Source organism: Tamandua tetradactyla, chromosome 24 (assembly GCF_023851605.1).
Source record: "Tamandua tetradactyla isolate mTamTet1 chromosome 24, mTamTet1.pri, whole genome shotgun sequence".
In the NCBI taxonomy this organism is placed as follows: domain Eukaryota; kingdom Metazoa; phylum Chordata; class Mammalia; order Pilosa; family Myrmecophagidae; genus Tamandua; species Tamandua tetradactyla.
In genome coordinates this window covers 55708503-55721303 of record NC_135350.1, presented here as the reverse complement: position 1 = coordinate 55721303, position 12801 = coordinate 55708503, and the positions used below count along the sequence as shown (strand labels likewise).

The window sequence follows — 12801 nt, the reverse complement described above, 5'->3', positions numbered from 1 at the left end:
TATCACTAGACTCTAAGAGGCAGGTTTTTTTGTACCTAAATATAGGCAGTTTTTCAGTAGTGAAAAATGACTGGTGGAAAGCATTCAACTTGCTCATTCACTGAACAATTATTCTGTTACAGCCAAATCCAGGGATGATAATACAAAGATGAATGAGACAAGGCTCTTCTACACAGACTAAAAAAATCTTCGATACGATGGACTCCATTCAGTCTTCTCTGCTGGAGAAGAGAAAAGATTTAAAGAAGAACATACTTTCAAAACTCAGTTACTGAAAAGAACATAGGGCATATATTCTTTTGATAGATTTTTTGAGGTCGGAGAAAAAAATACCAAATGTACATGTTCAATGAATGGAGAATCATTTTCAAATAAATGGAACTAGGCAGTAATCATCCTCTCACCCCAAATGTTGCGGCCTTTTAAAACTGGCTACTGTGTAAAAACCTAAAGAAATCCAATGGAAAGTCACAATGATGGTTGTTTTTAAAATATGACATTTTACAAGTTTTGATTTGTATTCCAGTCTGCTTCTCCTTTCCTTCTCTCTTAATATGTACACACTTAGACAGTTCTTAATATCATACAAGACAACTCTTCAAATTTTGAAAAATAATATAAATATATTTTATTACACATTAAATTCCAAGTGCCAACAGCTTATAAGCAAATAAGATCAGTGTACTTAAATCTCTCTATCAGAAGCTGAATGATGCTACAATTTGAGTTGTACCTTTGATCTTCTTTAGGGGTTATTTTATAGTGACCATAGTTCCAAACTGCAAATTAGGACGCTTGGTTGATTTCTGGACACAATACATGAAACTAGGACTTCGATTGGAGATCAGGACTATGTGACTATCAAACAAATAACACAAAATTCATGACTGTAGGGGGTATATGATGTGCCCCGTACTTGTCTCTTTATACTCACCCTAATGCTAAAGGATGACAGTATCGACAGCATCCATCAATTCCACATGTATTCACCCTCTTGTTGCTTATAGCACACACTTGGCTCACTAATTATACCCCAGTGTGTGGGTATGTGTGTGCATGTTTTAGTTTTTCTTGTAAATGTTGTCATGCCATACTTAATATAATGTTATTAACTGTTGTTTTTTTTCTAGAAAGATCCACAAATGTTTTCCGTTCTTAATAACTCCAATTAATACAGGTCATACATTTTAAGCATAGGTGTTTGTAAAATCTAAGAACACAGAATAAGATGGAGCTTATGCTGGTTACAGCCACAGCAAGTGGCTCCTTGAGCATATCCTGTTTCCACTTTTCTCTTGGGGTAAATTCCTGTGATGTCATATAGATTCCAGCACTTTGGCAGCGCTAGCTTCAACACTTGAGAGATGTAGTTATATATCTTCTGGGTAGTGTCTGCTCATTAGTTAGAATAAAATACTGATAAAAAATAAATGTTATTCTATCATCGGAACTGCTGCCACTTAGGCTATGTATTACTTTTTTCATATTTCCACAGATGGTGTTTCCTTTTGACTTCTAACATTCTGTGATTTTACTGTTTTTATTTCTTATTGGTCCAGTAATCTCAGGAATTGAGAGCAGTGGTCCCTAGATTTCCCATGTACTATGACCTATTTTTTCTTTCTAAATAAACTTTCTGAGTATAGTTTATATACAATAGCTGCATCCATTTTATATGTGCAGTTTATGAGTTTTGACAAATATGTATGCCCGATAACTACAACCACAATCAAGATAGAGAACATTATTTTGTTATTTCAAAATAGACAGCTACTCCTTGTGGACCATTTCTATTCCCTTACCCCTGGACCTATAGGCAACAACTGATTTGTTAGTTATCATTATAGATTATTTTGCCTGTTCAAAATTTCATAAAAATGGAATTAAAAAGTACATACCTTTTGTATCTGGCTTCTTTTATTTGTCTAAAATTATTGAGACTCATCTGTGTACAACACAGTCTTACATATCTTTTGGCGTGTTTATCTCTATTTCATATTTTTATGCTATTAGATATTGTGTTATATTGGATTTGAAAATTATTTCTGCTGCATACCAATTTATGATGCCTGTCTTGAGGAAAAGCAGTTGTGAAAATCATTTGAGTTGAAAGCTGAACTAGCCACTATCTTCATGGAATACTACTTTTATCTGAAAGAAAAACAGAGTTAAACTATGGTCATTCAGACATGTTTTTGAGTTTTTAAGCAAAAATAAAATTTGGAAGTTGCTTCCCAATGCTTCCAAACTTTTCTGATGAGATAAGTGGTAATATTAGCAAACGTGATTTTTTAAATATTGTACAAAGAAATCTGTCAATATTCAGATCTGCATCACTGATCAACATTTTCCAAATGACCAAACCGTAGTATCACAGATCATGCATGGGTAAAAGATTCATTCAAATTTCTTATTAGGCCAGTGGATTCTAATATAACAGCATGAAAAGTTCACTGATATAGTTTCAAATTCTACTTTGCAACTAGCCTTTTTAAAACCACCACTTGTTGAGTTTTGGTATATATCAGAGAAGAATATTTACAGTTATCTGAAAAGGCCAATAAAATACTCTTCCTTCCAACTCCATGACTGTAAGACCAGTTTTTCTCCATTTTACAAAGGTTGAATGCAGAACCAGATATGAGAATACAGACAATTTCCATTAAGCTAGAAATTAAAGGGATTTGCAGACTGCAAAACAGTGGCATTCTTCTCCCTCTATGTATTTTTCCTTCTGAAATATATTTTTCATAAAGTATGTTAATTTGCAATGAGCTTATTATTGTTATTTTAAAAGAAATTGATATGTAAATATTTTAATTTTTTCAGTTTTAGTTTCTCAAAATGCAAATATTGATAAATACAATTCATATAAACAAAAATTCTCTGGGGTCCTCAATCAATTTGAAAACTGTAAAGGGGTATAGAAATTTTTTTAAATATGACAATTGCTTGTTGTGAGCAAAGAGGTAGGTGGCCCTCTAGAGTTTTAAATTTGGATGTAATCAGCATATAGCTGGTAATTTAGATAAGCATGTGAATGAAACTGCCAAGACAGAATTTGTAAAGGGAAGAGAAAAGACTCAAAAATACACCCTAAGATTTAGTTCCTTAGCCTGTCCAAGTCTGACTCATTTCTTCATTTGAAAAATGGGATAATATTCTGTGCACTAAATGTTTTTGTAAGTAAACTAGCATTTGTAAAGTGCCTGGTCCAAAGTACACACTAGATAATGATAATTATTTTTGTTTTTTTCTCTGAGGGCTAATAAGCCATGAAGTGTCTCTTTGGTCAAGTACTTTTATGTTAGGTATTTTAAAAAACACCCAGATGATTTGGCTATGGGTAGTCAGGGGAACCAAGTTTAGAAATACTTGATTAAGTAATTTGTGCAAGTTTACCCAGCTAATAGCGTATGTGGAATAAGACCATGTCTGACTCATTCAGACATGTTCTTGAGTGTTTACTACATGCAAACAGTATTCTAGGCTCTGAAGAGCCAATGGTTCACAAGAGTCACCCAAACTCTTTCAAATATAACATGCCATGTCTTTGTAATTGAGGTTGATAAAGAATTCTTGAGGTAAATTATGCATGGCTGTGCTTCAATTTCAGCCACTGTCATTTAAGAAAATGGCAATTACTGGCATCAATTGAAAAATAAAATAGCAAACAGTACCGTCTCCAAGGTAAAACAAGTAAATGCTGTATAAATTTCAAGACAGTTTAATGCAATACGTTATGGTACAATACTACAAACAATGCAACGCAATTTAATGCAATAAAACCTGGCCACTACAACTTTGAATATTTCAGTGCAGTGGATTAGCTGCAACGTCTTAGGTCTTGGACTGTGGTGCTCTCTAGTGACAGAAACTGAAATACATTTAAAATTTTTTTTCGTGAAAGTTGAGCTATGTGAAGCCTACTGCAGCACCTTCCTTGGAAAGAACTCTGTTAGGGTGGAAAAGAGTTCAAGCCCAGCTGACTGCCCCACTATACGGCAGGGATTATGGACTCGGGATCTACATAGGTGGCCACATAAGCCAGTGATGAAGTCACTAGTCATGCCAATATTATTGATTGCTTTCGCCGTATTCTTTTTTTTTTTTTTGGCGTGGGCAGGCACTGGGAACCAAACCCGGGTCTCCAGCCTTGCAAGCAAGAACTCTGTGGCCCACCCTCACCATATTCTTTTGATTTGTGACTAATAATAGTAGAAGAATAGTAATCAGTCTGATTCTCCAGCATGCAGATGGGAGAATTGTGTGGCAAATATGGAAGTGTAAGAAACTCTATGAAAGTGTATGAAGAAATAGAAGAATCCGTATCCGACCTTATAGAGTCATCACATCTCCATAGTTTGAGAGCTCCCAGACTGGCTGAAGATAGCAAAGAAGATCATTAATTTGAAATTTCTTATTTTACAAAATGCACATGAATAATTACAATTCATTCCATTTATATTTACTGAACACCTACCATACCTCATAAAGAACTTATGTTCTAAGGAAGGAGACAGACATAGAAACATAAATTACAATACCAAGAGATAAGTGTTATAAAGACATATGGACAATGGACAGTAGTACTACAGAAGATATAATAATAATCTAATAAGAAAGTGGCATTTTCCTGATTCTTGGATTAAGAGATGTGTTCTAGTTTGCTAGCTTCTGGAATGCAACACACCAGAGACAGATAGACTTTTAATAAAAGGGGATTTATTTTCTTAGTTCTTCAGAGGAAAGGCAGCTAACTTTTCACTGAGGTTCTTTCTTACGTGGGAAGGCACAGGGTGATCTCTGCTGGCCTTCTCTCCAGACCTCTAGTTTCCGACAACTTTCCCCGGGGTGATTCCTTTCTGCAGCTCCAAAGGCCTGGGCTGAGCTGTGAGTGCTGAGATGAGGTATGCTGAGCTGCTTGGGCTGTGCTATGTTGAGCTCTCTCATTTAAGCACCAGCAAATTGAATCAAACATCATTCATTGCAGCAGACATGCTTCCTAGCCAACTGCAGATGTAATCAGCAACAGATGAGGTTCACACACCATTGACTCAAGTCCACAGCAATAGATCTAGGCACCTTCACCTGGCCAAGTTGACAACTGAATCTAACTACCACAAGATGATTTCTAGAAAAGGTGGCAGAAGAACATATTTGTAGACATGGAGTAGTGTCTTCTAGATCCCACTTGGAGGACAGTCATCCCAGCCTTTAGCTGTTTGCCATTTTAAGGACTGTGTCAGCTGCAGAGAGCTGCTTTGCTTGGGTGGAGTCCATATCCATGACTGGCCATGTTAGAGGTGTAAGGTCTGTACAAATTATCCAAGCATAGGAAAATTCTGATGACTTCTTTCAGCTCCAGAGCTATCCATTTGGTTGCCTAATATTCCTCTGTATCACAGTTCATCTTATTCTGCCCAAGAGAGCACCCTCCCTCTCTTTCCATAGGTGCTGGTACCAAGAGTGCATTCTAGTAAACATCCTGAAAACTAAATTATGTCTCAGAGTCTGCTTCCCAGAGAATCCTACTGCATCAGTTGGTGCCAAGAGTGGTCTGAGAAACAAGTGAGGAGACACATCTTTGGAGGTGAACTTCTCATAGCCTGTTTGGCAGTAAAGATCCAGTCACTGGTGGCAGATACTGCACATTTAGCTCCTGGTATAAGGTATTGATCTAATTTTAAAATGTTCACTGGTGATGAATTGGGATGGTATGCCAGTAGGATTAGGCAAGAAAAATAAACAAAAGACATATTGATTGGGAAGAAAAAAATTTGGTGTCTTATGAGAAGATAATGTTGTCTATGGAAAAAATTCTAAGGAATTTATTAAAAAGCTACCAGAAATAAAAAATATGTTTCACAAGATTGCTGGATGTTAGATCAATATAAAAATCAGTTTTACTTAAAGTGATTTATAGATTATATTTCTGATAAAAATTCCAGTAGCTATTTTTTTTTATTTTTTTTTGCAGAAATGGAAAAATCAGTCATCAAATTCATAGGGAATAGCTAGGGGCCTCAGATAGCCAAAACCATCTTGCAAAAGAACAAAGCTAGAGGACTTACACTTCCCAATTTCAAAATTTAATGCAAAAGTGCAGTAAGGAAAACAGTGTGATACTGGCATAAAGACAGACAAATATGGAATTTTATTGAAAGATCATAAATAAACCCACACATCTGTGGACAATCGATTTTTGAGAAGGGTGTCAAGTTCATCCAATAAAAAATAGTTTTTCAACAAATTATGCTGGGAAAACTGGATATCTATATGCAAAATAATGAAACTGGACCCCTACTTCACACCATATACAAAAACTAACTCAAAATGGACCAATAAATACTCTATTATAAGACCTAAAACCGTAAAACTTTTAGAAGAAAACATAGGGGTAAGTTTACAAGATCCAGGCAATGTATTCTTAGAGATGACACCAAAAACATGAGCAACAAAAGAAAAATGGTAAATTGCACTTCCTCAAAAGTAAGAACTTTTGTGTATCAAAGAATATTATGAAGAAAGTGAAAAGACAATAGTGAGAGAAAATAGTTGCAAATCAAAAATATAGTAAGGGTTTAATATCCACAGTATATTTTTAAAAACTCTTATAACTTAACAGCAAAAATAGAAACAACCCAGTTTAAAAAATGGGCAAAGGACTTGAACAGACATTTTTCCAAAAAATGATACACAAATGGCCAATAAGCGCATGAAAATGTGAGAAAGTTATATGGGGAGCTGCTATAGAAAGCAGTTCAGCAGTTTCTCAGAAAGTTACAGATAGAATTCCCATATGACCTCGCAATTTCACTTCTAGGTATAGATCCCAAAGAATTGAAAACAGAGACCTGAACATATTTGTACACTAATAGTCTAGGCAGCATAGTCCATAATTGCCAAAAGGTTGAGCAACCCAATTGCCCCTAAAAAGGTGAGTGGATAAACAATGGAAAATAAATCCATGAAAAGATGCTCAACATTGTTAGTCAATAGGTAAATGCAAACTAAAATTATAATAAGGTACCACTACACACTCACTAGAAAGGCAAAAATTAAAGGGATTGACAATATCAAATTTTGGAGAAAAGATGGAACAACTAGAAGTCACACACATAGCTCTTAGGAATGCAAAATTATCAATGTGGAGAAGTTTCTTGAACAGTTAACTATAAATTTCCCATATGTGATGGTTTTAAACTGTACATACCCTGGAAAAGATCATGTTTAAATTTAATCCATTCCTGAGGGTGTAGACCCGTTGTACATGAGACCTTTTGATCAGACTATCAGTTGAGACATGATCCAGGTGGGTCTTAATCCTCTAACTGGACACCTTTATAAGAATGAATTTCAGAGACACATAGAGAGAAGCTGAGACACAGAAACAAGGAGCAGCACAGAGAATCTGAGTGACAAGGACACACACAAAAGCTCAGAGGAAGCCACTGAAGCCAGAAACGGCAAGCAAGAAACCCGGAGAGAAGGGAGAGACTAGCAGATGTCATCATGTGCCTGCCCATTTGACGGAGGAGTCCCAGATCACCAGCAGCATTTCTTCAGGAAGAAGGTATTGTTCTGTTGACACCTTGATTTGGACATTTTCACAGTCTCAGAATTGGAAACTTGTAAGTTAATAAATTCCTTTCGTAAAGGCCAATCCTTTTGTGGCTTATTGCATTTCATCAGCTTTAGCAAATTAAAGCACCATATGACCAGGAAAGACAATCTCTAGGTATCTACTCAAGAATAATGGACACATATTTACATAAAGACTCATATGTGAATGCTCATTGTGGCTTTACTCATAATAGCCTCAAACGAAAACAAATCAAATGGCCAACAACTGTTGACTAGCTGTTTTGGTTTGTTAATGCTGCAGGAATGCAATGTACCAGAAATGGAATGACTTTGACAAAAGGGAATTTCCTACATTGCAGGTTTATAATTTTAAGACCTTAACGATGCCCAAACTAAGACATCCAGAGAAAGAAACTTTAACTCAAGAAAGGCCTATGGGTCCAGGACACCTCTGTCAGCTGGGAAGGCACATGGCTGGCATCTGTTGGTGTTTTCGGCTTCTGGCTTCAAACAGCTTCCCTGGGGGGCATTTTCTTTCTGCATCATCAAATGTCTGGTTCATGTGTCATCTCTGTCAGCACTGTTGCATCTGTTGCTTCTGATCTTTCTCAAAAATGTTTCCCCATTTAGAGTACTCCAGTAAACTAATCAAGGTCCACCTTGAATGGACACAGTCACATCTCCGTCTGATCAAAAGTCACACCCACAATTGGGAGTGTTATAATCTCCATGGAAACAATCCAATCAAAGCTTCAACCACTCAATATCAAATCAGGATTAAAAGAAATGTAGCTGCCCACACAAGCTTGGATCATAAAAAAAGACATAGCTTTTCTGGGGGTACACAACAACTTCAGACCATCATACTGGCTAAACAAATTCTGGAATATCTATTTTTCAGCAATAAAAAGTAAACTCTTGAATCCCGTAACAACATAGATGAATCTCAAAACATTATTCTAAGTGAAAGAAGACAGACACAAAAACTGTATATTGCAGGTTTCCAAGTATGCAAAAATTCTGGGAAAGGCAAAACCACGGTGATAGGTATGCCATTGTTAGGAACAGATCAATGGTTGTCAGACACCAGAGGTGAAGAGAAAGGATTGAATTAAAGGGTTTGAGGGTGGGTGATGGATATATTATATATTTTGATCATAGCGGTGGTTATATGACTACATTTTTCAAAATGAATAAATTTGTATTCATAAGTTGGGTGATTTTATATGTAAATTATACCTCAATGAAGCTGATTTTCAAAAAAGAGTCAGAGTTGAGAAGTTTTCCGCCATTATCTCTTCAAGTAACTTTCCTAGCCCTTTATTCTTTTCTTTCTGAGATACTGATGATTCTTATATTTGCATTCTTCGTGTTATTGATCATTTTCCTGAATTCAGTTCCATTTTCAATCTTTCTTGCCATTTGTTCTTTTGTGCACTTGAATTCAATTTTCCTGTCTTCTAGTTCATTTATTCTTTCTTCCACCTCTACAAATCTGTTGTTGTATGCTGTTGTGCATATATATATATATTTTTTTTTTGTATGCTTCATGGCGGGGTCACATTTCGTTCTTCTGCCATGTAAGTACCCCCTTATTGCAGCACCGTTTGCTGAGTTTTTTTTCGTTTGTCTGTTTGCTTGTTTGTTTGTTTGTTTGGGAAATGCATGGGCCAGGAATCAAACCCAGGTCTCCCACATGGCAGGCAAGAATTCTGCCACTCAACTACCCTTGCACCCCCTCTAGTATATTTTTAATTTGCTTTAAGTATCTTTCATCTCTGTGAGATCTGCTTTTTTCTACTTTTTCTTTCAAATTTTTCTTGATATCATTTTTGCCATTATGAACATCCTTGATTAGGTGTTCCAAATTCCATGGCCCCTCTGATACTTTAATTTGGTCATTTCACTTCGCCATATCTGCCTGAATCTTCACGTCCTTTGTGATTTTCTGCTGTATTCAGGGCGTTGGATTATCTAGATCAAGTTATTTTGGAAGTTGATTCTCTTCACTCAAGTAAGGTTTTGCATTTGCTTTGGTTTGTGTTGAAGGTCCCTTTTGGACTTGGTTTGTCAGTAATTCCCATTCTAACTCAAGGGTCTGTTAAAAGCTAGGAGATAAGCATTTTGCCAGGTTGTACTTTCTACTCCTTTCCAGCAGATGGGGCTTTTGAGACACCGCTTCCTGTCAGGCTCATCTCTCCCTGACTCTGTGCCTGGCTGAGCAGGGTGGAGACCTGATGTAATTCCAGTCAGGGCCACTAGTCTTGGTGTGTGCTAAGGGTGCCAATCCCAGGGCTGGGCAGTGGGCATGTGCGCTTCAGCAGAGACTCCACTTATGGGCCTATGGGTCTGGTGGTTCCCAGGCTCCTGCTTGGGATGACCTTGGGCCATGAGGCTGGGCATTTTGGCTGCCTCTGCCCGCAGTTAGCCCAGAAATGCCTGGCAAATGCTCGGTCCTGACGTGTGGTAAAAAAGATGCTTATATCTATCATATATCTACCTACTGATTCATCTATTATTTATTTTTTTTGTGCTTGGGACAGGAATTGAACCCTGGTCTCCCACATGTCAGATGAGTATTTTACCACTGAAAACTGTGCACCTATCTGAAGACTAATGAACCCCAAATAGAATAAATCCAAATAAGCCTAATCCAAAGCACATACTAATCAGACTGTCCAATGTTGAATAGAAGCAGAAAGTCATGAAAGCAACAAAAGAAAAGTGATTCATTACATACAAGGGAAACCATGTAAGAATGAGTTCAGACTACTCAACAAGCACCATGGAGTCAAGTAGGCAATGACATAATATATTTAAGATGTGAATGAGAATGACTTCCAGCCAATAATTATTTATCCAGCCAAGTTGTCCTTCAAAATTGAGGGAGAGATTAATCTTCTCAGACAAACAATGTTGAGAGAATTTGTCAGCAAGAGACTGCCCTACAAGAAATAGCAAAGGGAGTTTTGTTAGTTGTAAAAAAAGACAGTAGAGGGAGGTCTAGACAGGTGCAAAAGAATTGAAGAGTATCAGTAAGAGTAATTTAAAAGATAAAAAGAGAGAGAGGAAAAATAGATCAGACAAAAATTGAAGGATAAGATGGTGGCTTCAAAAACTGTTTTTACATTAACAACTTTGAATGTTAATGGGCTAAACTCGCCAATTAAAAGATACAGATTTGTAGAATAGATGAAAATATGATCCATCTATATGCTGCTTACAAGAGACTCATCTTAGACCCAAGGATACAAATAGACTGTTAGTGAAATGATGGAAAAAGATGTTCTATGCAAGCTGTAATCAAAAGAAAGTGGGAGGAGCTATACCAATATTAGATTAAGTAGACTTTAAATGTAAAGATGTTGTGTTAGTTTAAAAGCTGAATTCAGTATACCAGAAATGGAACAGCTTTTATAAAGGGGAATTTAATAAGTTTACAGTTCTAAGCCTATAAAAATGTCCAAAATAAGGCATCGAGGGAAAGATACCTTGATTCGAAGGAAAGGGCTGATGAAGTTCAGGGTTTTTCAGCACATGAGGTGTCTGCTAGCTTTCTCTATTCATTTCATAAGGCTCCCTTGGGGACATTTTCATTCTGCTCCAAAGCTCTCAGGCTGTTTGGGCTCTGTTGGTTCTAAGCTTTTCCCAAAATGGTTCCTTCTTAAAGAGCTCCAGAAAGCAACCCCACCTTCATTGGGTAAAGACACATTCCCACCAAACCATCTAATCAAAAGTTACCACCCACAATTGGGTGGATCACATCTCCATGGAAACAATAAAAGGATTCCACCCAGTAATACTGAATGAGGACTAAAGGACACGGCTTTTCTGGGGTACATAATAGTTTCAAACCAGTACAGATGTCATAAGAGACAAGGAAGGACACTACATATTAATAAACGGGACAATTCACCAAGAAGCAATAACAATCATAAATGTTTATGCTCCCCATCAGGGAGCTCCAAAGTATATGAGGCAGACATTGGCAAAACTGAAGGGAGAAATAGGTACTTCAACAACAATAGTGGGAGACTTTAATACACCACTTTCCACTATAGATAGAACAACTAGACAGAGGGTCAACAAAGAAATAGAGAACTTAAGAAATGTGACAAATGAGTTAAACCTAACACCAGGATAAACATTCTTCTTTAGTTCTCATGGAGTATTCTCTAAGATAGACCATATGATAGGACACAAAATAAGTCTTTATAAATTTAGTAAGATTGAAATTATCAAAAACACTTCCTCTGACCGCAATGGATTGAAGCTGGAAATTAATAACCACCAAAAAGACCAGAACTTACACAAATATATGGGTACTAAACAACACACTCTTAAACAATCAGTGAGTCAAAGAAGAAATAGCTAGAGAAATCTGTAAATATCTGGAGATGAATAAAAATGAAAATACAACATATCAGAACTTATGGAATGCAGCAATGGCAGTGCTGAAGGGAAATTCCTATTAAACAATAGGAATGAGAAATATTGAGTACTTAAATGCTCACCTGGATGAACTAGAGAAAGAATAACAAACTAATCCCAAAGCAATTAGAAGAAGAGAAATAACAAAGATTAAAGTATTTTAGGAATGCCTTAACTAATTACATCTTCAGAAGTTTTATTTACAAATAGGTTCACACCCACAGGACTAGGAGTTCTTTTAAAAAGTTTCCAAGATTTGGGAAGATGCTCATTATACAATGTTAAGTAAAAAAAAAAAATACAGATAAAAAAGACTGAATGAAAATACACCAAATTGTTAATAATGATTAAACCTGAGAGGTAGATTGTGAATGACTTTTATTTTCTTCTATATAATGTGCGTTCTGCAAATTCTCTATAATATGCATGCTAAAAATTATCTTTTTCTACTTACAAAAATAATATAGGTTTCTTGTAGGCCATCTGAAAATACAGATAAAACTAAATAGGCAAATAGTAAATAACTCGTGATCCCACTACCCAGAGTTAATAACTGTTGTCATTTAGATGGGATTTTTTCAGTCTTTTTCTGTTTATGCATGTGTGTGCATTTTGTTTTTATAAAAACAAGAATAAAATTTTACTAGACCTAAAAAAAAAAAATAGGAACATAGACATGCTGGACTGGGCATACTGTGAAAGACTGAAAACCCTACCAGATCATTATATTTTATGAGAAATCCCAGAAGTTATATCACTTACTGAGGCCACTGGGAATAGGCA

At 36.2% G+C, this 12801-nt stretch overlaps 1 long non-coding RNA gene across 1 annotated transcript in view; it reads left to right on the top strand.

Moving 5' to 3' along the window:
- Window positions 1-379, top strand: part of LOC143668398 (uncharacterized) — a 28478-nt gene extending 28099 nt beyond the window's left edge. The window contains exon 3 of the long non-coding RNA XR_013168429.1: window positions 123-379. This is a non-coding gene — a long non-coding RNA (uncharacterized LOC143668398). The remainder of the gene's footprint in view (window positions 1-122) is intronic.
- The last annotated feature ends 12422 nt before the right edge of the window (window positions 380-12801 follow it).